Source organism: Giraffa tippelskirchi, chromosome 2 (genome assembly GCF_054371585.1).
Source record: "Giraffa tippelskirchi isolate mGirTip1 chromosome 2, T2T-mGirTip1v1.2.pri, whole genome shotgun sequence".
Classification (NCBI taxonomy): Eukaryota; Metazoa; Chordata; class Mammalia; order Artiodactyla; family Giraffidae; genus Giraffa; species Giraffa tippelskirchi.
Window position 1 is genome coordinate 145,571,329 of NC_137276.1, and position 27,793 is coordinate 145,599,121.

The 27,793-nt window shown below is 37.6% G+C and overlaps 1 long non-coding RNA gene and 1 pseudogene across 1 annotated transcript in view; both read right to left on the minus strand.

Annotated features, from left to right (window-relative positions):
* The window catches only part of LOC145538635 (uncharacterized), a 520,942-nt gene that overhangs the window by 460,133 nt on the left and 33,016 nt on the right, over positions 1-27,793 (minus strand). The gene's annotated exons all lie outside the window — the stretch shown is intronic.
* LOC145540085 (U2 spliceosomal RNA) lies at positions 17,340-17,420 on the minus strand (annotated as a pseudogene).

Sequence of the window (27,793 nt, forward strand, 5' to 3'; positions counted from 1 at the left end):
CCTATGGTCTGTAGCCACTCCAGGCAAAAATACTGGAGTGGGTTTCCATTTCCTCCTCCAGAGGATCTTCCCAACCCAGGGATCGAACCCACATCTCCTGCATTGGCAGGCAGATTCTTTACTATTGAGACACCTGGGAAGCCCCTTACATACCTTACCTAGTGTTAAAAAGATACCCAGAGGCCAAGTCAGGATTTAAATCCAGACAATCTGACTCCAGAGCCTGTATTTTTTTTAACCACCATCCTCTTCTTACTCAAAATAATAGTACTGGGATGACTAATAAATGTCTTCTCACTGGGCACAGTAAGGAACTAGAACAATACAGAAAAATAAGAGCGAAGAGAAACAACTTTTTACCAAGACTTAATTAACAGGGATTTTGTGCAGATACGTGTAAGAAATACTAGGAGATAAAGCAAAAAACACTTTAGCTAAAAAGAAGATATATCTCCAAAAACATATAATTGTAATTATGTGACAGGCTCTTCCAGGTTCTATTACCTGCTATCACAGCATACTGTAATTATCTATTTTCACATAAGGCTCCCTTTTAGATTGAGAATGTGGTCAGGCTCCCATTCACCCTCCCATCTGCAGGGCGCTGAGACAAGCACACATCAGATGTTCAAATAGTATTGAATGCCTGGTTGGCTGAAGGAATGAGTGAATGAATGAATGAATGCTTGCGACACAGTAACATTTATGTGTGATAAACACTGAGATTTTCAGAGAGAGAACCACAGAGGGATAAAGCAGTAAAATATCTAAAAGAAGTAGGTCTTCACCTGGATCATGTACAATGAACGGAATTTTACCTTCAGATAAGAACTGATTGAAAGATGACAAACTGTTAGTTTTAATGGCATGTCATCTTTTCTCACCTGAAACCTTGCCAATTCTAGGAGCAAATACTTAAAAGGGCAATATTGTTTTCTTATAGGCACTGAGTTGAACAACCCTAGGAATGAAAAGCTATGTATAAAAGATATAGTACAGTTTGGTAAACTATAAGAAAGAAAGGCGCTAATTAAAAAGTACATTAAAAAATGTCAATGATCTGTATTTCAAGAATTGTCTCCTCTCACAAACTGCCTATTGACTTTTCCGTTATCTGGTAGGAATACTGCAATATTCCTACAGCCTTATAATTTAGATTTCTACCACTCCCTAATTTTAATGGATATCTAAAGAGTTTCATGGTCCTCTGATTATTGCTCTAAAAAAAATGCATTCTCATAAAGAGTACACGATGATGCTGCTTTAGCACCAATATACATTTTTATAGTTACTCTTACCAAGGGATATTGAGATTATAACAAAATGAAATTTATTCCAACCTGAGAAGCAAACTCAGAACAAGCCATTACTCTTCTGTATTTCTAATACATCATTTTCCTCATTAGATTTTGCTGGCACAATCTTCCCATCCATATGCATCCTTCAAATATAAGTTTATATTCAACTGATTGCTTGTGGCAATCAATTTCTTAAAAGCTATTCTTAAGCTGGATGCTTAGGTTTATATATACAGCACAATATCTGGGAGGAATTGAATTGTAATAATAATTAGGCACCACTTGGAGTTAGAAAATAAAGGAACCAAACTGGAAGGGGTAAGGAAGAAAGTGAGTACAGACATTTTGCTTTATTAGCATAGGTGTGATTATCATTTTCAGTACCAAAATTTGGAATGTCTTAAGCACCATCAGTTATTTTATTCCATGATTTTCACCTTTCAAAAGACTTTGGAACTGTGACATTGAGGTAAACTACAGCACAGTTTTTAACCTTTATGTATCATGAACACCACCAGAATGTTGATGAAGCATGGAGATTCCTTCTGCATTAGTTTCCTAATTCTGCTGTAACAAATTATCACAAACTTAATGACTTAAAACATCAGATGTTTTATTACAGTTTTGTAGGTCAGAAGTCCTGTATGGGTCTAACTAGACTAAAATTAATTTGTGCAGATTCTAGGAGATAATCTGTTTCCTCCCCATTTGGATAGTTGGCAGGTTTCAGTTCCTTGCAGTTTTAGGACCAAAATTCCCTTTCTTTGCTGCCTGAAGCTGGGATCTTTCCCACGACTTTCTTTCATTCATGGTTGCCTTTCTTCACTTTCAATGACAGCAACAGTAGGTCCAGTCCTTAGGTCATATCTGTCTAACCCAATATTCTTCCTTTCTCTTCCACTTTTAAGGACTTGTATGATTAGACTGGACCCATGTGGATAATCTGGGATAATCTCCCCATTTCAGGGTCCTTAACCGTAACCATATATTGCAAAGTCCCTTTTGTTATGTAAGGTAACAACTTCACAAGTATAAGAAATTAAGGTAGGGACATCTTTGGGGGCCATTATTCTGCTTACCATGCCTCCTCAGTATAATTTTTGTTCTATAAAATAAAAATAGAGTTTTAAAAGGAAACCAATTACATCTAAATATAGCTCATAAAGAGTTTTAAAACAAATTTTTGACATGGTTACATATGTGCTTCTTCACTGATGCAATAAATAAAAGGATCAAGTTTTGAGTCTACTAACTAGCATATTTTTAAAAGTGTTGAGCAGAAATGATACTGTGAATATTGGCAAAAGCTGTAAATGTGATATAAAATATGTGTGAGTTCTATAGATATCAATGCCACAGGTACTCCTAGTTCTATTGTGGTTTGTTGCTTATTTTATAATGAAGAGAAATGCAAAACTTCAGTTTTAGATTAGTAAAAAATAAATATGTACACTCCTCAAATCCACAGAACCACTGGACCTTAACCCCTGAATTCCTAATACAAGGATGCTTAACTTGTGATCTTGTATACTTTAGTTCACTTCCATGACAGAGATTTCCAGTAGCACCAATGAAAAGACAGAGAATGTCAGAGTGGATCAAAAAACAAGACTCAGCTGTATGTTGTCTACAAGAAACTTACTTTAAATATTAAGAAACATATAGATTAAAACTAAATGGATGGAGAAAAATACAAAATGATAACACTAATTAAAGGAAAGCAAGAGGAGATACTTTCCTTTCAGACAAAGCAAAATGTTGGAGTTTCAGCTTCAGCATCAGTCTTTCCAATGAATATTCAGGACTGATTTTCTTTAGGATGGATCCGTTGGATCTCCTTACAGTCAAAGTGTCTCTCAAGAGTCTTCAACACCGCAGTTCAAAAGCATCAATTCTTTGGTGCTCGGCTTGCTTTATAGTCCAACTCTCACATCCATACATGACTATTGGAAAAGCCATAGCTTTGACTAGAGAAAAATTTTTGTATAGCTCTTCTGTGTATTCTTGCCACCTCTTCTTAATATCTGCTGCCTCTGTTAGGTCCATGCCATTTCTGTCCTTTATTGTACTCATCTTGGCATGAAATATTCCCTTGGTATTTCTAATTTTCTTGAAAAGATCTCTAGTCTTTCCAATTCTAATGTTTTCCTCTATTTCTTTGCATTGATGGCTAAGGAAGGCTTTCTTATCTCTCCTTCTTATTCTTTAGAATTCTGTATTCAAATGGGTTTTCTTTCCTTTTCTCCTTTGCCTTTCAGTTCTCTTTTTTAAATTGCTGTTTGAAAGTCCTCCTCAGACAACCATTTTGCCTTTTTGCATTTCTTTTTCTTGGGGATGGTCTTGATCACTGCCTCCTGTACAATGTCACGAACCTCTATCCATAGTTCTTCAGGCACTCTTGCCTATCATATCTAATCCCTTTAATCTATTTGTCACTTCCACTATATAATCATAAGGGATTTGACTTAGGTCATGCCTGAATGGTCTAGTGGCTTTCCCTACTTTCTGCAATTTCAGTCTTAATTTGGCAATAAAGAGTTCACGATCTGAGCCACAGTCAGTTCCCAGTCTTGTTTTTGCCAACTGTATAGAGCTTCTCCATCTTTGGCTGCAAAGAATATAATCAATCTGATTTCGATATTGACCATCTGGTGATATCCATGTGTAGAGTCTTCTCTTGTGTTGTTGGAAGAGTGTGTTTGCAATGACCAGTGCGTTCTCTTGGCAAAACTCTGTTAGCCTTTGCCCTGCTTCATTTTGTACTCCAAGGACATATCTGCCTGTAACTCCAGGTATTTCTTGACTTCCTACTTTTGCATTCCAGTCCCCTATAATGAAAAGGACATCTTTTTTGGCGTGTTAGTTCTAGAAGGTCTTGTAGGTCTTCATAGAACCATTCAACTTCAGCTTCTTCAGCATTATGGGTTCGGGCATAGACTTGGGATACTGTGATATTGAATGGTTTGCCTTGGAAATGAACAGAGATCATTCTGTTGTTTTTGAGATTGCATCCAAGTTCTGCATATAGGACTCTTTTGTTGACTATGATGGCTACTCCGTTTCTTCTAAGGGATTCTTGCCAACAATAGTAGATATAATGGTCATCTGAGTTAAATTCACCCATTCCAGTCCATTTTAGTTAGTTGCTTCCAAAAATGTTGATGTTCACTCTTGCCATCTCCTGTTTGACCACTTCCAATTTGCCTTGATTCATGGACCTAACATTCCAGGTTCCTATGCAATATTGCTCTTTACAGCATCGGACTTTACTTCCATCATCAGTCACATCCACAACTGGGTGTTGTTTTTGCTTTGGCTCCATTTCTTCATTCTTTCTGGTGTTATTTCTCCACTGATCTCCAGTAGCATATTGGGCATCTACTGACCTGGGGACTTCATGTTTCAGTGTCCTATCTTTTTGTCTTTTCATGCTGTTCATGGGGTTCTCAAGGCAAGAATACTGAAGTGGTTTGCCATTCCCTTCTCCACTGGACCACGTTTTGTCAGAACTCTGCACCACAACCCATCAATTTTGGGTGGTCCTACACAGCATCGTTCATAGTTTCATTGAGTTAGACAAGGCTGTGGTCCATATGATTAGATTGGTTAGTTTTCTGTGATTGTGGTTTTCATTCTGTCCACCCTCTGATGGATAAGGATAAGGAGCTTATGGAAGCTTTCTGATGGGAGCGACTGACTGAGGGGGAAACGGGGTCTTGTTCTGATGGGCAGGGCCATGCTCAGTAAATCTTTAACCCAATTTTCTGTTTCAGGGTGGGGCTGTGTTCCCTCCTTGTTACTTGACCTGAGGCCAAACTATGCTGAAGGTAATGAAGATAATGATGATCACCTTCAAAATGTCCAATGCAGGCACTGCTATTTAATGCCCCCAACCCTGCAGCAGGCCACCGCCGACCCACACCTCCACCAGAGACTCCTGGACACTTATGGGCAAGTCTGGGTCAGTCTCTTGTGGGGTCACTGCTCCTTTCTCCTGGGTCCTTGTACACAAAGTTCTGTTTGTGCCCTCCAAGAGTCTGTTTTTCCAGTCTTGTGTAAGTTCTGGAGGCTCTATGGTGGGTTAAAGGCAACCTCCTCCAAGAGGGCTTATGCCATATCCAGGTCTACTGTACCCAGAGCACCAGCCCACATAGCAGTCCACTGCTAACCTGTAACTCTTCAGGAGACACCCAAACGCAGTGCTGTCTCAGTCTTTGTGGGGTCTCTGGGTCCTGGTGTGCACAAGGTATGTTTGAGCCCTCTGAGCATCTCTGGCAGGTATGGGGTTTGATTCTAAACGTGATTTCACCCCTCCTACCATCTTGCTGGGGCTTCTCCTTTGCCCTTGGATGTTGGGTATCGCAGAATTGCTCCAGCTGCATGCAGCCACCACTCCAGCTGTGCAGCTGCCACTTCAGTGGCATAGCTGGCCTCAAAAACAACAACAATTTCAACTGGATATAATGGACATCTATAGACTACTTCATTCATTAACAGAAGAACATACATCTTCTTAATCTCACATGAAACATTCACCAAGTTAAGCCACATTCTGGGCCATAAAACAAAAAGAAAGAAATCATACAACCACTGACCTCAGTGGTCCATGAACTACGGACAGAGGTTCATGACATTGTACAGCAGACAGGGATCTAGACCATCCCCATGGAAAAGAAATGCAAAAAAGCAAACTGGCTGTCTGAGGAGACCTTACAAATAGCTGTGAAAAGAAGAGTAGTGAAAAGCAAAGGAGAAAAGGAAAGATATTCCCATCTGAATGCAGAGTTCCAAAGAGTAGCAAGGAGAGATAAGAAAGCCTTCCTCAGCAATCAATGCAAAGAAATAGAGGAAAACAACAGAATGGGAAAGACTAGAGATCTCTTCAAGAAAATTAGAGATACCAAGGGAACATTTCATGCAAAGATGGGCTCGATAAAGGACAGAAATGGTAGGGATCTAACAGAAGCAGAAGATATTAACAAGAGGTGGCGAGAATACACAGAAGAACTGTACAAAAAAGATCTTCATGACCGAGATAATCATGATGGTGTGATCACTCACCTAGAGCCAGATATCCTGGAATGTGAAGTCAAGTGGGCCTTAGAAAGTATCACTACAAACAAAGCTAGTGGAGGTGATGGAATTCCAGTTGAGCTATTTCAAATCCTGAAAGATGATGCTGTGAAAGTGCTGCACTCAATATGCCAGCAAATCTGGAAAACTCAGCAGTGGCCACAGGACTGGAAAAGGTCAGTTTTTGTTCCAATCCCAAAGAAAGGCAATGCTAAAAAATGCTCAAACTACTGTACAATTGCACTCATCTCACATGCTAGTAAAGTAAAGCTCAAAATTCTCCAAGCCTGGCTTCAGCAATACGTGAACCGTGAACTTCCAGATGTTCAAGCTGGTTTTAGAAAAGGCAGAGGAACAAGAGATCAAATTGCCAACATCCTCTGGATCATTGAAAAAGCAAGAGAGTTCCAGAAAAACATCTATTTCTGCTTTATTGACTATGCCAAAGCCTTTGACTGTGTGGATCACAATAAACTGTGGAAAATTCTGAAAGAGATGGGAATACCAGACCATCTGACCTGTCTCTTAAGAAACCTGTATGCAGGTCAGGAAGCAACAGTTAGAACTGGATGTGGAACAACAGACCGGTTCCAAATAGGGAAAGGAGTACGTCAAGGCTGTATATTGTCACCCTGCTTATTTAACTTATATGCAGAGTACATCATGAGAAACGCTGCACTGCATGAAGCACAAGATTCATGCATGGAATCAAGATTGCCAGGAGAAATATCAATAACCTCAGATATGCAGATGACACCACCCTTGTGGCAGAAAGTGAAGAACTATAGAGTCTCTTGATAAAAGTGAAAGAGGAGAGTGAAAAAGTTGGCTTAAAGCTCAACGTTCAGAAAACTAAGATCATGGCATCTGGTCCCATCACTTCATGGCAAATAGATGGGGAAACAGTGGGAGACTTTATTTTGGGGGGCTCCAAAATCACTGCAGATGGTGATTGCAGCCGTGAAATTAAAAGACGCTTACTCCTTGGAAGGAAGGTTATGACCAACCTAGATAGCATATTTAAAAGCAGAGATATTACTTTGCCAACAAAGGTCCATCTGGTCAAGGCTATGGTTTTTCCAGTAGTCATGTATGGATGTGAGAGTTGGACGGTGAAGATAGCTGAGCACTAAAGAATTGATGCTTTTGAACTGCGGTGTTGGAGAAGACTCTTGAGAGTCCCTTGGACTGCAAGGAGATCCAACCAGTCCATCCTAAAGGAGGTCAGTCCTGGGTGTTCTTTGGAAGGACTGATGTTGAAGCTGAAACTCCAATACTTTGGCTACCTCATGTGAAGAGTTGACTCATTGGAAAAGACCCTAATGCTGGGAAGGATTGGGGGCAGGAGGCGAAGGGGACGATAGGGATGAGATGGCTGGATGACATCACCGACTCGATGGTCATGGGTTTGGGTACTCTCCGGGAGTTGGGTGATGGACAGGAAGGCCTTGCTTGCTGCGATTCACGGGGTCGCAAAGAGTCGGACACTACTGAGCAACTGAACTGAATTGAACTGACCTCAGACCACAAAGGAATTAAACTATATAATATAAACAGTAGCTATCAATAACACTTATATACTGGAGAATCACAAAATACATGGAGATTAAACAACATCTAAATAGCATTTGAATCAAAGGATCTTAATGAATACGTTGGGCCTGTCAACTAACCGAGGATAATTTTCAAATCTTAAGATTCTTAGTTTTATTATATCTTCAAATTCAACTGTGCAATGTAAGATTAAATACTCACAAGTCTGAAGTGAACACTAGAACATGGGTATCTTTGGAAAGCCATCATTATGTTTACCACAACCAGCAATGAATAATTATAATTTAAAATAACAATAGCACCAAGAAAATTAAAGTTAGGTATAAGTTTAACAAAATAGTATAAGAAATATTTCTGTAACAGTACATAACTTTAATGAAAGAAATCTAAGAAGATCTAAATAAATATAAAGACATTCCATATTTATAGATTTGAAGATCCAATCTTAAAAGATGGCAGTCCAGTCTCACTCGGTCTGTATATTTAAAATACAAAATCCCAGCTAGCTATTTTGTAGAAATCAACAAGCTGATTTTAAACTTTATAGGGAAAAGCAAAACACTTAGAAGAGCCAACACAATACTGAAGAGGAAGAACAAACTGGAAACAAAACTCACACTATCAAATTTTAAGGCTTACATAAGTTTGCTGCAATTAAGATAGTGTGATATTGGCCACAGAATAGGCACATTTCAATGGAGCAGAACAGAGAGCCCTGAAATAGACCCACACAAACATAACAAGTGATTTTTTTTTTATTTTACAAAGAAGTGAAGAATTCAAGGGAAAAATAATAAAAGATGGTGCTAAAACAACTGACCATTCACAAGCCAAAAAATGAATCCAAACACTGACCTTTCACAAAAATGAGCTCTGAATGGATCATGTACCTAAATGTAAAGTTCAAAGCTATCAATTTTCTTGAAGAAAACATAACAGAAAAGTCTACATGACCTTGGGTTTGGTGATGAAAAATTAAATGAAATACCATTAGCATGATCCATGAAAAAAATGTTTCATATCTTCAGGTTTCACATCCTCAGATTCAACCAACTACAGATTGGTTCGATTTGCAGATACAAAGCCTAGACTTCATATTTACTGAAGAATGAAATAGGTGTGTGAGTAGACATATGCAGTTCAAACCCATGTTGTCCAAGGGTCAGCTGTACAGTATCATCCAAATTTTAGAACATTCTGGAAAAGCAAAACTATAGAGACAGTAAACTGAACAGCATTTGCCAGGTATTTGGTGGTGGTGGGAGGAGGGGGTTGAACTGGTAAAGCATAGAGGATTTTTTAGAGTGGTAAAATCATTTTTTGAGTGGTATGATACTATAATGTATAATATGAGACACTGAGCATCTGTCAAAACCCAAAGAACTTTACAGCACAAAGAGTGAATTTTATTTAATTTTTTAAAAATTCATTTAGGAGGTCAAGATGGAGACAGCTTCACTGAAGGGGGTGGAAAAATAAAGTGCTGACCTAAGTAGTTTCAGAAAGAAGAAAGGCAAAAGGAACTGTGGTTGACATTGTATTCCAATTGATAAAGTTATTTCCTGTGGAGATACAGGTTAACAGTTCCAAAATGACTGTTGTAATATTATACTGAGACTGAACAATAAATGGATGTTGGATGGATGATGGAGTGGGAGGTTACAAATAAGCAAAGGGGGGAAGCTGAAATGTTCTATATGGTAATGAATTAGAATAGGAGACATCACTATAAACTAATGTTCAGCTTAACATAAATAAAGATGGTTACATATAGAAATATATTTCTTGTTCTGTTAGCTGAAAGAGGCTAAAAGCAATGAGAGTCCAACAGCAAGGAGCAAACTTAGCACCCAAATCTTGGTTTATAATACCATTCTCCAATAAAAGGACCCAAGGTTCCTTACAGAAATGTTGGTTGTATATTTCCTGCCTAAATCTTACATGATGAGCTTAGAGCATCTTGAAGTGTCAGAAAGTAAGGAAGTGCTCAAAGAAACACAATGATGGGAGTGTATCAAATGGATGCTGAAAGAGCTCCTAATTGCCAAAGCTGGAACAATTTGAGCAAAAAATTAAAGTATTGGATTATAACCCAAAATATAAAATAATGTTCATGAATTCACACTGATGTAAATCAATGACATAAGAGAGAGAAAAAGAAAAAAAGAAAGAAATTCTGTACAGAATTCCAAATAATATATATAGATATTTCACCTGAAGGAGATGAAGAATAACTCCCTATATTTTAAGTATGGGCTGCACACAGTGACCTTTTTCCAAAGAGTATAGTATGAAAAGAGAGAAAGGGAGTGACTTTACAGCAGAAAAACCTGACAAACATTACTGCAAGTTGTGTTTGATCAAGGTTAACATCAAAAATGTTAAGAAAAGGCAGAGGAACCAGCAAATTGCCAACATCCATTGGATCATCAAAAAAGCAAGAGAGTTCCAGGAAAACGTCTATTTCTGCTTTGTTAATTACGCCAAGGCCTTTGACTGTGTGTATCACAACAAACTGTGGAAAATTCTTCAAGTGATGGGAATACCAGACCACCTTACCTGCCTCCACACTTCCCTGGTGGCTCAGCTGGTAAAGAATCCGCCTGCAATGAGGAAGACCTGGGTTCAATCCCTGGGTTGGGAAGGGTAAGGCTACCCACTCCAGTGTTCTGGCCTTAAGAATTCCATGGACTGTAGAGTCCATGGGTTCACAGAGAGTCAGACATGACTGAAAGACTTTCACTTTCACTTTACCTGTCTCCTGAGAAATCTGTATGCAGGTCAAGCAGCAGTTAGAACTGGACACAGAACAACAGACTGGTTCCAAATCAGGAAAGGAATATGTCAAGGCTGTATATATTGTCACCCTCCTTATTTAACTTATATGCAGAGTACATCATGCGAAATGCAGGGCTGGATGAAGCACAAGCTGGAATCAAGATTGCTGGGAGAAATATCAATAACCTCAGATATGAAGATGACACCACCCTCATGGCAGAAAGTGAAGAAGAACTAAAGAAACACTTGATGAAAGTGAAAGAGGAGAGTGAAAAAGTTGGCTTAAAACTCAACATTCAGAAAACTAAGATCACGGCATCTGGTCCCATCACTTCATGGCAAATAGATGGGGAAACAGTGGAAACAATGACAGACTTTACTTTTTTGGGCTCCAAGATCACTGCAGATGGTGACTGCGGCCATGAAATTAAAAGACACTTGCTCCTTGGAAGAAAAGCTATGACCAACCTAGACAGCATACTAAAAAGCAGAGACAATACTTTGCCAACAAAGTTCCATCTAGTCAAAGTTATGGTTTTTCCAGTAGTCATGTATGGATGTGAGAGTAAGACAATAAAGAAAACTGAGCACTGAAGAATTGATGCTTTTGGATGGTGTTGAAGAAGACTCTTGAGAGTCCTTTGGACTGCAAGGAAATCTGACCAGTCCATCCGAAAGGAAATCAGTCCTGAATATTCATTGGACGGGCTGATGCTGAAGCTGAAACTCCAATATTTTGGCCACCTGATGCAAAGAACTGACTCATTGGAAAAGACCCTGATGCTGGGAAAGATTGAAGGGAGGAGGAGAAGGGGACGGCAGAGTATGAGATGGTTGGATGGCATCATTGACTCAATGGACATGAGTTTGAGCAAGCTCCGGGAGTTGGTGAATGACAGGGAAGTCTGGCGTGATGCAGTCCATCGGGTCGCAAAGAGTCTGAGGATCTAAACTAAACACAACAATGCTAAGTTTTACTGATGTGATATATGAGGATGCCACTTTACATTTGTGGTTTTCTTACAAAAATATATTACCCCTGTCTAACTGGAAGAAAAACATCAGACAAATCTCAACTGTGGGACATTCTACAAAAGACCTTAACTCCTTGAACTCTCCAGATGAGCAGAACAGAGGAAATTCTGAATAAGTGTCACAGTTAAGAGGGGTTAAGGATTCTTGATCACAAAATGTAATATGGTATCACAAGTGGGATCCTGAAGCAGGAAAAGAACAGTAAGGAAAAACAGAAGAAAGGTGAATAAAGCATGAATTTTAGTTACCAAACTTTCTATATTATCTTCACAGTAATTCTACAATGTTAAAATTGGTCTAAAATTTATTTTTTAAAAATTCTGTGGCAGTCTGATAATTAAAAATTTCAATGAATATGCATCATAGGTTTTCTTACTGGAAAGATGTCATTCGATGGGGGATACTCCTAGCTCAGTGTACCTAAGTCTAGTGGATTTATTTAGAACACAGAATTTACATCATGATGAGCCATGGTGGATCTTGCCCTCTTTCTCTCAGACATCGGATTTAGTTTGAATTCTCTTTCAAACAATGTTCAGAGTATCCGTAACTGCCTCTAGTTTACAAAATCTTCATCTAGAAGACTTGGAGGGAGACACAGGAAGCCTAGGCCTGAGGGAGGACTTAAAATTTTTCTCTCCTTCACTTGATTTTCCTCACATGCGCATTTCTTCATTATCGGAATGATAAAACACAGAAGGATGAAACTGAGTGTAAGACTCGAAAGAACACAAAAAATTTAAAACCCTGCCTTGGAGCAGCTTATTCTGAGGGAATGAGTATTCAAGGCTCTTCTTCTGAGTATGGACAAGCTCCTAAATTAGAATCCTACACTGCAGGATGGAACCAATACTCTACCTGGAAATAAAATACTTTGTTTGAGTTTGGTATGGCCTGGTCTTGTCTTTACTTCTTCTTTTAGAACTTCTTTGGGTCATTAAAGCAAAATCCAACTTGCTCACGGTCCTTGGTCCCAACCATTCATCCCCTATAAAATGACCAATAGGACTTCCTGCAATACCTGATTGCAATAAGCATTAAGTTTTCCATTCTCCTTATGTCCAAATCTCTTCAAACTACTGCCTGCCAACAAGGACCTACTATATAGCACAGGAAACTCTGTTCAATACTATGTAACAATCTACATGGGGAAAAGAATTTGAGAAAGAATAGATATATGTATATGTATAACTGAATCTCTTTGCTGTCCACCTGAAACTATCACAACATTGTTAATCAACTATCCTCCAATATAAAATAAAAAGTTTTTAAAAAAGTAACTAGTGCCTAAGTGTACTTTTCTGCCTTTTCTGTGCTTACTTTCTCTTCTCCTTGTGTAACTTTTCTTCTGTCTGCCCTTAAAGTGCTGGTGTTTAGGAGATTCCTGAACATTGTCATTCTTTTTCAGTCCCTGGGAAATTTCATCCACTCACATCGTTTCACCTGAAATGAAAACATTCCCTATTCCCAAACATATATTTTGTGCACAAATATCTCCCTAAAAGTACAGACATATAAAGTTTCTTCTCTGTTAAATATTTTACTAGTTTATCCTAAATGCAACTTATAAGCAACACTTCATATTATCCTTAAACTCCTCTTATTTTAACTCACTTGGTGACATCAGAGTCTGCACAGAAACATGACTATTATTCTTTGCCCCTTTCTCATCCTCATGCTTAATCTGTCACCAAGTATCTTTCATTTGGCCTCCTAAATATGCATTATAGCATACCAGTCCTTTAACCCCATGGCCCAATGTCACAGTCTGTCAGAACCTGCCCTACTACATCAGCTTCATAACCTCAATCCAGCTACCATTCTTGTTTTGGTTGCAGTTTCCAATACTGCTAGTGCTGCTCTGAAATGCAAAGGTGATCATGTTCTTACCTTGCTTTAAAACCTTCAGAGAATCTCTGAAGTCTTCAAGAAAAATCCTAATTTCATTAGGATGTATTATAAGACTTTCATCTCAATTTCTCATCTCACCACTCACCAACCTTACTTTGTACTTCACAGTCCAGAAACATTGGGCTGCTTCTTGTTTCCCTTATAGACTCTGCTATCTCAAGCTTCTATGCTTGTTCCTGCTGTCTTCTTCACCTGGAATGATCTTCCAGCCCTAATCCTAACCTGCCCTTCTTATATGTTCCCCAAATACCCGGACATCTCTCTCTCTTAACTAGATATATTACTTTACAGCTATACATTTCTGACTGACTGTGAAGATAGTACTCAAAATGTTTTAAGATAGATCAAAATGTTTATATTTATTCATTTTTACATGTCCAGACCCAGCAGTGTATGCTACATACCAAGCACTCAATGACTATGTAGAGGAAAAGGGAAGAAAAAATAGAAAGAAGGAAAGGAAGGAAGGAGGAAGGGAAAAGGAAGGAAAGAGAATCTAAAGAGGATGACTACCCAAAGAAAGAATCTATATTGGTGGACTCTTAGAATTGTAATGCTTGAGTAGGAAAATACTTAAAAAGATACTGGTAAATTATAGACCAGGTAAATGGTACCATTACTGAAAACTATGCTATTATTGGGTGTCCCCTTTTTCAAAGTCATTCTGAGAAAGATGCTTGGGGAATTCTTGACTAACTACAGAGCTAAGTACCATTAATCCTCATTTTTTAGAAACAGATTAACTTGCATGTGAATTTTCCAGACCTTTTGATTGTTCTGCTTCAGGTTATTTAATTGCTCATTAGAGAGTTGAAAGAGGAAGTCAACCACATCTGTCACCTGTTAGTGCTTGTAGTAAAAATTTATTAGTAAAGAGACTGGAATCAGAGACTAAAACATGAATTTTAATTTTATATTGTACCAAATCCTCATTATCACAGATAATGGAAAGTAGTCTCTATTCAGCCCACAGTCTCCTAAAACTGAGTTTGGAAATTTCCATATTGCTATCACTCAGGATTTCTATGAATACATTTAATGAATTTAATGTACATTAGGCATCCTAATATAGGCAAATACATAAATTGCTGTGTTGCTAACCAATGACAGGGCTGAGCATGTATTATACCCTCTGGTCAAGAGTCATGTCCTTGAAACAGTGGTAATCAACATAATAGTTCTAACAATTTAACTTAAATTGAACAGAGAATTTCTTTAAGTAATACTAACATAATACTGGGCTTCCCGGGTGGCACTAATGGTAAAGAACCCGTCGGCCAATGCAGGAGACATAAGAGACGTGGGTTCGATCCCTGGTCGAGTAGATCCCCTGGAGGAGGAAATGGCAGCCCACTCCAGTATTCTTGCCTGGAGAATCCCATGCACAGAGGAGCGTGGCAGGCTATAATCCACAGGGTCTCAAAGAGTCAGACACAACTGAAGTGACTTAACACACACACAACATAATATTATGTATATCTAATACTTGGTATAAAAGTCTGAACCCATAATTGTAAATTTTATTTCTTTTCCTCCCTTCACAAATTACTGTAATGCTACATATATTTTGGAGAAGGAAATGGCAACCCCCTTCAGTATTCTTGCCTGGTAAATCCCACGGACAGAGGAGCAGGACTGTAGCCTGCTACTGCAGTCCATGGGGTAGCAAAAGAGTTAGACACAACTTAGCAACTAAAGAACAACATCAACAAGGTGTTTCTAATTTACATTCCTTGACAATATTTATCTGGTCAGGTTGATAGACTTTTATTCTGTCTGGTGTTGTAATACTTTGAAATATTTATGACTCTCACCTATTGAGACAGTTCTAAGGAGGATTAAAGTCTTCATTTTACTTCTAAGGCCCAAAGTACACAAAACATTTGAACAAACCTTGTTGGGTATCCAACTTAAAAGAGGCAATTAACTCTATTTAAATGACCTTTCAAAATTAAACTATGCAATATGGCACATCTCAAAGACCAAGCTAAATTGCAAAGACTGTATCATCATTTTTCATATTACTACTTTCATAGTTCTCCCTAACTTCTCTTTTTGTTGTTTCCTTTTTGTCAGAAGTTGCTTTTCAAACCTTTCCATAGTTGGAAGCAATCCAAGTTGCTATCAGAACTTCATATTTTAGATTGTTCCTAGTTGTTCTATATTAGTGTTTTCTGCCTCATTTCGCATCTGCCTACAAGAAGGCTAATGAAAGCACTTCTTTCCTTGGACCTTGACAAAGAAGTAAACAATTTATTATCTTTTTTTCTCTTTTTATAGCTAATAAGTACTAAAGTTATCATAAATTTCTCTACAAATGGTCAGTCTTTTGAAACTTTTCCTTGTTTGCTACCAATCCATAAAACATGAACACAGAAATTTGAACTCAGGAAAAACAACATATATTTATCTAACTAGGAATAATTTCTTATTTTTAAAAAAGAAAACCCATAAATAATGTTTGTGTGTATTTAGTCACATTTGACATTTTGTAACCCTATGGAATGTAGCCCATGGGGTTTCTCTGTCCATGGGATTCTCCAGGGAAGAATACTGGAGTGGGTTGCAATTTCCTCCTCCAGGCGATCTTCCTGGTCCAGGGATCAAACCCCCTCCAGGAGGATTCTTTACCATTGAGCCACACATTCTTAAAGAAAACACATCAGTTTACAATATACACAAAGTTCAATGGCTTTTCATATTAAAATGTCATCACTAATTATGCCATTTTATTAACATGGTCTGAGTAGTATATTACTTGTGTAGCAGCTTGAAGTCTTTCTGAGAAAATGGTGAGTGAAAAAGATCAGAAACTATTTGATACTCCAATATGATACATATCTACTCTTTTTTAATATTTTGGAACTATGGGAGGTGAAACTTTATCACTACTGCTAAAAAGCAAAATTCAACTGAGTAAATTTTAAAGATCTTACTGGCTTTATTCAATGATTCATGAATCAGGCAGTGTGCGATCTAGCATGTAGAAAGGAACTCTGAGCAACTACAAAATGAAAGGCTTTTATAGGCAAAAGGGAATGGGAACAAGGAAGTTATAATAGGGAAAAGATAGGTTGATTATTTCAAGGTTATCTTCCTTCAGGGGATGGCAGGAGTTTAGCAGGCAGATTTCCTAACTAGTGCTGATCAGGTGATTCCTGATTAATTGGTTTAAGACTGCATTTCTGGAAGACCTGAAACTGTAATTAAATTAAGTACCAGTTTGGTGATGTGAGGGTTAGCATAAATGACTCTGTTTTGGGCCTGTTGTCTTAGTTTTAACATGACTATCCAAGGGGTTTTGCAAGTCAGTCAACAGAATAGCAATATACCAGAAGCCTAAAGGTCCAGGAAACCTGGGCTTCATTAACATAGGCCAAGGTTTTCCCATTTAATAAAAGAATAGGTGGAATTCTGAAATGTTTATTCAAGACAGGAAATTTTCATTTGGATACTAACTGCTGGATCATGATTTTGATGCTTTATTCTGACTTTATTTCATCTTTAAACTTTTAATGATGTATAATAAACAAAGAAAAGTGCACAGATTGTAGTTTTATAATTCAGAACCTTCTAACAAATTAAACATACCTGGATCCCCCTAGTCAACTTATTGAATAGAACGCTGGCAACCCCCTAAATGCCCCTTTCATGTCCCTCTGCTTATTATGATGGCTTCCACCACTACAGATTTGTTTTTTTACTGTTTGAAATTTATATAAATTGTATCATATACTACACTTGATCTTAGCCAAAAGGCCAAGAAGCGATAAAGGGTATTATATAATATGCGCTCATTTAGTTCTGAATTCTTTCATTCAACACTATTGTTGTGTGTGTGAAATGCATCCATGTTGTTATATGCAGCCGCATTTCATTCACTTTAGTTGCTATATTAGTATTTTACTATATTTATATACTTGAGGACATTTGATATATTTCTAATTTAGAGCAATTATAGCAAGGACTGCTATGAACATTCATCTGTATATATTTTGATGAATATATGTATTCATTTCAACGTGTCATATACCTAACAGCAACAATGCTGAGTCACAGGGCATACCTATATTCTGCTTTAGAGATATTAGGAAACAGGTTTTCAAAATATTTTATATCAATCTACACTTCTATCAACAGTGACTGAGTGTTCCAGTTGTTCTGTTCCACATCCTCAACAACACTTGGCATTGTCTATCTTTTTCTTTTTAGCTCAACTGATTGTCAGGCCCTTATCTACAGCCTCCATGGGAATGGTAAAGTGAAAAAAATAAATATTATTACCACTCAAATATCTGATACTACAAGAAATAAAATGGATATAGAAATTGACATTCAATATGTTTTCAATAATAACAATAATCTTTCAAAATATCTTTCCTGTGATCCTAAGAGATGCATTTATATTCAATAAAGGATTTGCAAATAAATTGTCTTTACAGCAAATGTACACATATTATGCCACATAACCCAACACTCTGTATGAGTTTAGAAAAGGTATAAAAATGAAGCTGAAGAAACCAAAACACCACAAATAGATTTCCTTCAAATATCTTTCCAAATCACATATTTAAGAGAGTCCAAAAATGTTTATACATTCATTCAACTTGACTAATGTCAGGAACCATGCTAGATGCCAGAGATACAAAATCAAATAAGTGATGATCCCTACTTTTAAGCCACTTAAGCTTCCCTGACAGCTCAGACAGTAAAGAATCTGCCCACAATGAGGGAGAGTTGGGTACAATTCCTGGGTCAGGAAGTCCCCTGGAGAAGGGAATGGCTACCCACTCTAGTATTCTTGCCTGGAAAATTTCATGGACAGAGGAGACTGGCAGGTTACAGTCCACAGGGTCGCAAAGAGTCAGATAAACTGAGAGATTAACACCTTCACTTTCAAGACTAGTGGCAAGTATCTGCAAGTAATTTAACAGTGAGGATTGAGAGTAACACATGTAGTGATAGAGACAAGCGTATAAAGATATTTCTGTAGGAGGGGGAGAAATCTTTCCAAGAAAAAAGCTTCAGTGTGGGTGAAAATCAAGCAGATCCATAGAGGAAAATTTAGAGTTATCTATCACATACATTTCTGAAAGGGTCTTTCAGGCATAGGAGTAGAATGTTCCATATCACCAATCTGATACTTAAGCTCCCTTTACTGTGTCTTTCAAAGATTGGAAATCCCAAGTCTCTTTGCAACCCCATAGACTGTAGCCTGCCAGGCTCCTCTGTCCATGGAAATCTCCAGGTCAGAATACTGGAGTGGGCAGCCATTCCCTTATCCAGGGGATCTTCCCAACCCAGGGATCAAACCCAGGTCTCTCGGATTACAGGAGGATATTTTACCTGCAGAGCCACCAGGGAAGCCCAAAATTCTGGAGTGGGTAGCCTATTCCTTCTCTAGGGGACCTTCCCGACCCAGGAATTGAACTAGGTCTCCTGCATTGCAGGTGGATTCTTTACCAGCTGAGCTACCAGGGAAGCCCCAGAAATACCAAGAGTCAAGTCCAAAGTCTTTTTTTACAGTGCACCAATGACCCTCTGAAGCTTTTGCCCATGTGTACTTTGAGGTACTAGGAGACAATTCCAAATACTTTTTCTGTAACTTCACATCCTCTTTTTTGTAAAATAAAGGAAAAAATGCCCCCAATTTCCAATGTACTGAAAGGAATAATGCATAATAAACATAAAAGAATATTGTCCTAAGTAAAGATAATAACAACAACAACAACAAGAAAAAAGACAAAAATGCTCTAGATAATACATTCTGAGAAAATGGCTTCAGTGTGCCCTGTTTTCTCTTTTCAGGACATTTATGGCACTTAGGAGAGGAAGAAATAACTGAGGGAGGGAAAAAAATCACTATCTAACAAAAGCATAATGTCCTCTCCAGGAAGAGGAAAATGGTTCCAAGTCATTAAAGACACAATAGTCTTTCCATAAAAGCACAAGAATTTGATTGAAAAGATTACTTCATCCACATGTTTCCTGCAATTATTAATATAATGTGTTTTTTAAAAATAAATATGTCAAATTACCTTTACAATAGTTTCCAAAATGTAAACTAAAGCTACAGTTCTAGCCAAAAGAGCTGTATTGAATTTTTCCAGGTATATTAACTTTCTATAGATGTGGCAAGGTCAGAGTTTTTGTTCTGAAAGGAAGAATAGACACAAGGGATTTTCATGTTCCCTTCTATTTACTGACATTGAAATTATTTGATGAGGAGATGGTTATTGGAAGGCACACATACATAGCACAATTCATGTTTAGGGAGATGGATTTCTTGCAATTGCAAAAGTCAATGGCATTTCACAAATGCTCTCAGCACTCTTTATTGACTTTCTGGATAGATATTTCTACTAATGAAATGAGTCAGAATTTCATGAAGCATTGATGACACAGACACATATCAACTTATTTCAAGCATCCTCAATGTCATGATACTTTTAGAATTGGTTTCTGGGTTCAATCCCTGGGCCAGGAAGATTCCCTGGAGAAGGGCATAGCAACCCACTCCAGTATTTTTGTCTGGAGAATCCCATGGACAGAGGAGCCTGGCAGGATACAGTCCAAAGGGTCGCAAAGAAACAACTGAAATGACTTAGCATGCACCTTTTGAAATTATCTTGCTTTGCATATTCATGAATTTTTTTTCTAAACAAAGTACACTTAAACAATTTGAGCAACAGATGAGAAATCACTAACTTTACGAGTTTTGGAAAATCAGGATTTAATTGTGAATTGAATATACAGATAAATAAAGGATAAATAATAACTGAATCATGACTAATTCAAAGAGTAAGTTGGAAAAAGGCAAAAAGCTTTTCCCTTTATCTCACACAAAATTGTAAACACAGATCTTGTACTGTTGTAAAAATATCATCTTTTCCACAATTTGAGTGGGAAAATGCAAATTTTAATTAAAGGAAATATGTAAAAAGCTAAATTACCCCATTGAGTTGTGAATATTTTCTTCCTAAGACAAAGAACACTTAATATTATAAAATGAGACATGACTTTTCCAATTGACAAAGAGTATAAAATAATCTCTGTTCCTTTTATCATAATTTTATAATATTTTTAGGATCACTACATCTAGTTAATGCTTATTCTTTCCAAACATTCAGTATCATCTATGTGGTCATGAACAAATATCAATCAAAATCTTAATAGAATCAGGAAGTACTTAATTTAAAGTATGGTTTGTGGAAGATCACTTCACAACCATTATATCCATACATCAAAAATAAAAAAGAGTAAGAAAGTTGTCAGGCATACACTGAAATTTTATTATATTGCTTACCCTGTTGAAGAAAATTCTACTCACATGAACTGGCAAAACAAATGTATAACTTATAAATGTTTCTTTCTATGTGTATTTCTTTTGTAGCCTTTTCACTGCCAAATCAGAGAAGGCAATGGCAACCCACTTCAGTACTCTTGCCTGGAAAATCCCATGGACAGAGGAGCCTGGTGGGCTGCAGTCCATGGGGTCGCAAAGAGTCGGACACGACTGAGCGACTTCCCTTTCACTTTTCACTTTCATGCATTGGAGAAGGAAATGGCAACCCACTCCAGTGTTCTCGCCTAGAGAATCCCAGGGACGGGGGAACCTGATAGGCTGCCGTCTATGGGGTCGCACAGAGTCGGACACGACTGAAGCAACTTAGCAGCAGCAGCAGCATTGCCAAATAGAATTCAGGGGCAATTAGAAATAAAGGCATATAAAGAAACTCAAGACTATTAACTCATGAAAAAATATTTTAAAAGAACTGTGGCAGGAGACATGGAGAAAAATATAAAGTCTTGACTGGGTGAAAAATAAGAATGATTCAAACCTTAATGCTAAATTCCTAGCAATTCAGGTCAAAGACAGCACAATGTCATCAAGCAGACATTGAAATCATCGGGAAAGTTGCCAGCTTTTGGAGGAATATGTTGTAAGAATTTCTTTTACAAGGGGTTTTGAACAAGGTAATGAATGAAGACCTCAGCAGTAGAGTTGGTATTTTTTAATGCCACAGAAACTTCCTATTATATCCGATCACCATGAAAGCCGAACATACAATACTTCCATAGAATTCAATAATAAAAATTCTTTAAAAAGAACCAGAGGACTATAGCTAAGCTCTGCTACTTTTTGGTCTTCAAGCTTATGTCAACATAAACAATAAGCTTTTTTAAATTATGAGTATTTTTCAATCATTTTCACTGGAAATAATTTTACACAAACATGCAATAGTAATCATGTTATGACATGAACATAATCAACATGAAAGTAAAAATGATTCATGCTGGAGGCATGATATATTTATTCTGTGTAATAATATAACCTCTAGAGAAGCATAATATACCCAGATGAAGGAACATAGGACCAGAGAGAAAGACACACAATCAGAGAAGCAAATATACCCCAAACTAAGAAACATGCATGTATACTGCCTCTGTCTAATATTCTTTCTTTCAACTAGCATATTGACAAGCATTTCACAGAAACATGTTTGCTAGAGAGAGAGAATCGTCAAGAGTCCAGTCTCTAGCCTACAACTGTGGTCAAATGGCCTGGGTTCAGGGCCCAAACATACCACTTCCTGCCCAGAAGCCATAGACTCCTTACTTAACCTTGTCAGCATTCTTTTTCTCTCTAAAGTAAGGTTGATGACAATGCTGTTCACCTATTAGGACAAGGTACCCATGGAAAGATCAACCATGTAAGTCGTCTAACATAATACCAGATATGGGGTAAGCATTTTCCCAATATTAGAGACATTTGATGTTCTTCATTGATAGAAACTAATGTGTTCAAGATATCAAGCATGTACATGAGGCAGTATTTTACTTCAAAAGTTAAAAGCTTGCCTTCTGTTTTTGGCTTCAAAGCAAGTCGTCCAAATGCATTATTCCTTACTGGCAGGCTGTTTCACAAAACACACTGAACCCAGGAAAAGAAGAAGAATTTATATCCGGAATCCAATTTGTAATCACAGACTTCTCAGCTGGGCCATGCTTTTTATAGGATTAGATTTATTTGTGATCATTAGCTGAAGCATTCACTTCATAGTAAAAAAAACTAATTTAGAAAGATTTGCATCCTCTAAAATCATATTAGGCCCAAATGATCCGCTTTGAAAGACTCTAGTAGTGTTTTCTATGTGTTTTATAAAGCTCTCCAAACTCACTCATACACAGAACAGAACCCCAGTAGCCTCCTTGTTTTAAAGCAAAAACATACACATGCAAACAATAAGTGAACAAATAAATTATTAAACTTTCTTTTGATGTGGAATTTGACGTTTCACTTATTTTCCTGGTTATAATGCAAAAGTCAGGGCTCCCATTCATAGATCGAAGACTTCAGAGTCCTGTATGAACTTCATTAGGAATTCTCCTCAAGAGGAAAATTTCTGTGATTCCACTTGACATGCTATAATGAATTTTTAAATTTATTGGCTTCTTTTTGCTTTGCTTCCTCTCTTTGTATGGTTTAATCACAGAATTTTGCAATCTGGTTACTCCTTGCTTAAGCTTGAGTCTAGAGAAAGAAGTGGAAGGGAATTGTCAGATATGAATGTCACTGAATAAACTTTCTTCAGGTATTAATTAATTCACTTTTCCAGTGATTCATTCTAACAAATCTTTATTGAATACTTTCTATGTAATGCTTCTGTTGCCAAAAGGAGAAAAAATGATGAGAGATTATTTCTCAGAGGAAAAGAAAAGCCACAAAAGCTATTGCTTACTGAAGAGGTATTATGAGTCAAAATACCTAAAGGGTACAGACATTTTTACTATTTCATTGATTAAAATTGAGTTCACCACAATCAAGTGACTTACACCAAGTCACCAGGCTGAGGCGGGCACAGCCAAGCGTCACCTCACAGCCGTCCAACCTCAACACCTGTGCTCTGTACAACTTCTCGTGCATTTATAAAAGAAAGGAAATCAGAGCATAAATGCACAATAAAATGGAATATGACCAGAAATTCCTAACAGCTCAAATTCATATTCAGTAAACAAAGACATGATTTAGAGAAAAAAAAAATCAGATTAGCATATATTTTATTCCTAAAGGTCTTTCTCATTCATCTGAAACTATACCAAAATTTTTAAATCCCATTTTCAAAATTTTTCCACAACCCCAGTCTAGTTTTATTCCTCTCCCATTCTTATCAAAGAGCATATAATTGCTTCTTAGTCTGAATTAAATTTACCTACAAATTTATATTCTGAGCAATAAGAATAGTGCTGGGGATTTCACAGTTTCAGAACAAAAAATGGGCCAAAACAAGGCCATGATTCTGTTTGTTCACTTGCCTTTAGTCTATGGTCATGAAAAAGGTACCTTAAGGTCCAAGTGGCAAGAAATTAGGTTTCTAGAGTTAATATTCTCAGTGTACGTTTTCCTGTTCTAAGTTTGCAATATGCATTTACATGCATTTGAATTTTTTATCTCCATTTAAAAGCAAGTGATTTAGCATAGCTGCCTTATTGAAGGTTTATATTTTAATTAAAACATTCTCATCTGGCTGTCTCTTGGCTGCTTTTGAAATCAAATCCACTGAATGAGAATAACAAAATGAGCTGTTTGAGAAGGCACTAGGCTCCCAGCTCAATGCCTGACTCCTCAGGGTGCAGGGCCATCAGTACTGCCCTTGAACTCCAGAAGGCCACATGTATTTGCCCCTGGGTTCTTTGTCTGCCTGGTTCCACAGTGGCTCACTAAATCGTGTATATTTTAAAAGTCTGTAGGTTTTAGCAATGATGATTCTTCATCTTTCAGCAATGTGAAAGCAACCTAAGTAGGAGCCCTGAAATGAAGCATTGTTAAAGAAAAATGAGACAGCTTAGAAAAAAGGGGCACGGTTAAACCAAACATTCTCTAAAACCACGCACAATTTAAAATGTAAATACTGGCACTTATAGATATTTGTCTATTCCATACATACTCTACGATTGAAATATATTTCCCGAACTGTATACCTTGAGTTGGCATTAAAGCTCCCCCTCACTGGTTATTAAGTAATGCTGTACCTGGGAAGCTTAGCTTTGTTTACCCATTTATCTGTTTATTTTTCAAGTGCAACATTGCCATCTACAGGATACGAAATAAAAAAATTCAGCCACTGCTTTAAAGACATGTTTGTAATCAAAACAAGAAATCACTGAGGTTGAAAATGTATGTGCCCAAAATCAGTCCTATTTGATTATCCTGCCAGGCACTGCTATTTTGCAAATTATCTCATAATCTCACAGCTCACCAAAAAAAAAAAAAGAGTGCATGAAGTCGACTTTGCAGTTTCTTTATCTTTGGAAACTGCGTTAGAGGTTTGCTCAAAGGCTCTACCATGATAAATGTTAGGGAGCAAGAAAAGCTAATATCAATATGCGAGTTGGTAACTAAGGATCCAACTTTGCACCTAATAGGAAATGCTCTTGAAGTTGGTTGGATGTCTGCTGCCTAAACTTCCTCACAGAATTCAAATAACAAATACAGCAGACAGTCTTTCTTTCAGATTTTAAATTACAAATTGAGCAAACTAACTTTCTCCTAGTACAAGGAGACTACTGACAGGAAGGGTACCTAAGGAGTCTAATAATCTAGTCAGACTTCCTGACACTTAGAGGACATGACTAAAGGGAAACTCTTAGCCTATTTTGCAAGTGAAGAAACAGGCATAGGAAGTGGTGACACTGAAAATCTTAGTTCATTTTCAGGTAGTCTTATTTTCCAAAAAAAAAAAATGAGAGAAAGGGAGAAACAACGTAACTCATTTTCTCCATTTTGACACATAGACTAAAATATGAGGTAGAAAAAATATTGAATATACAAATGGTATTGAGAAGCTATTCTTGACCACTCAGTGTGACCTCAGTTCAGTTGAAATTGGAATCACAATATTTATTAGAAAAAGCTTGAATGTTTCAGGAAAAGCTATTATAATTTCCTAGTAAATTTCTAATAACCTTTCCTGGAGATATTTAATATTAGGATGTGTAATTTGTGCTTGCTTTGGCAGCACATATATTAGGATGTACAATTCTCTCATTCTAATTTCTTAGATTGTATCTCATTTAGAAACTAGGAGATGGACATGATAGCATCCATATTACCCTACGTTCTTATGATTTTTTAAAAAGTCAACTCCCAGAATAAAGGATTAGAATGATGTAAAGAAAGCTCAATATAAAAAATCATATTAAAATATATAAAATTAAGTTAATTTTGTTATCAGAGTACTAGCTAGAAAACAGTCTAGGACAAAATAGAGATGCTTTAGTGCCAAAGAAAAAGCCTCATTAAAATGAAAAAACAATTTAAAAAACTCAGCGTCAGGGTTTCATTTCAAATGTTTACTTTACAGCTTTTCATCACACATCCAGCATATCCTCTGTGTACATGAACCAAGTTTAAATCAAAAGATCACAGGAACAAAATTCTAGCCACAAAATAAATTCCTTTTATCTCTAACCCATCAACAGGCAGTCACCAAACAAGAAACAAAACGTTCATATGGACTAAAGTAGCTTCTGATCCAAAGACAATTACAGGGGCCAATCTTTGGTGGAAGCCAACAGAGCAACTTCCTTGGAAAAGCAGTTTATATATCATTCATGGCTGGCAATATACAGAGGACACCTCCTTCCTAGAAACTACTTTCTTCAGCATTCCCAATGACCCCAACACTGCCACATCCAATGGAAAGTTCTTAGACCTTGTGCTTGCTCAGTCGTATCCAACTCTTGGAGACCCTACAGACTATAGTCCACCAGGCTCCTCTGTCTATGCGATTCTCCAGGCAAGAATACTGGAGCAGGTTGCCATTTCCTACTCCAGAGGATCTTCCCCACCCAGGATCGAACCCACATCTCCTGCATCTCCTGCGCTGGCTGGTAGATTCTTTATCACTGAACCACCTGGGAGGCCACCTCATCTTCCTTGATACCAGAGAATCTGACGTGACTTTTTTCTTCCTTGCTGACACATTGCTTCCACTTGGCTTCCCAAGCATAGCATATTGTTTTGTTCTTCCTTCCAAGACGTTGGTCACTTCTCTCTGTCTCTTTGCTGCATCCTCTTCCACTTCCGAATCTCTCAAGGCTGGTTTGCCCTCAAGAATCAGTCCTTAAGCCTTTCCTCTCCCCTACCTAGCTACATTTCTAGGTTATTCCACATGCTTTAAACATCATCTTTATGCTGATGGCTCCCACATGTGACCTGCCCCAAATTTTACCTTAACTTTAGACACCTCTGTCCAACAGTTACTCAACATCTCCATTTTAGCATCTAATGGTGCACTCATGCTTGATATGTTTAGAAGAGGATTTTTTATTCACCTGCACCCCCATGCCTGCTTCTTTTTAAATTAACTAACACAGAGAGACTTTCCACTCCCTTACTGCTGGTTATTACTGAAGAGAAGACCTTGAGAGTCCCTTGGACTGCAAGGAGATCAAACCAGTCAATCCTAAAGGAAATCAGTCCTGAATATTCATTGGATGGACTGATGTTAAAGCTGAAGCTCCAATACTTTGGCCACCTGGTGGGAAGAACTGACTCATTAGAAGACCCTAATGCTGGGAAAATTTCATGCAAAGATAGGCTCGATAAAGGACAGAAATGGTATGGACCTAACAGAAGCAGAAGATATTAAGAAGAGGTGGCAAGAATACACAGAAGAACTGTACAAAAAAGATCTTCACGACCCAGATAATCACGATGGTGTGATCACTCACCTAGAGCCAGACATCCTGGAATGTGAAGTCAAGTGGGCCTTAGAAAGCATCACTACGAACAAAGCTAGTGGAAGTGATGGAATTCCAGTCGAGCTATTTCAAATCCTCAAAAGTGATGCTGTGAAAGTGCTGCACTCAATATGCCAGCAAATTTGGAAAACTCAGCAGTGGCCACAGGACTGGAAAAGGTCAGTTTTCGTTCTAATCCCAAAGAAAGGCAATGCCAAAGAATGCTCAAACTACCGCACAATTGCACTCATCTCACACGCTAGTAAAGTAATGCTCAAAATTCTCCAAGCCAGGCTTCAGCAATACGTGAACCGTGAATTTCCAGATGTTCAAGCTGGTTTTAGAAAAGGCAGAGGAACCAGAGATCAAATTGCCAATATCCGCTGGACCATCGAAAA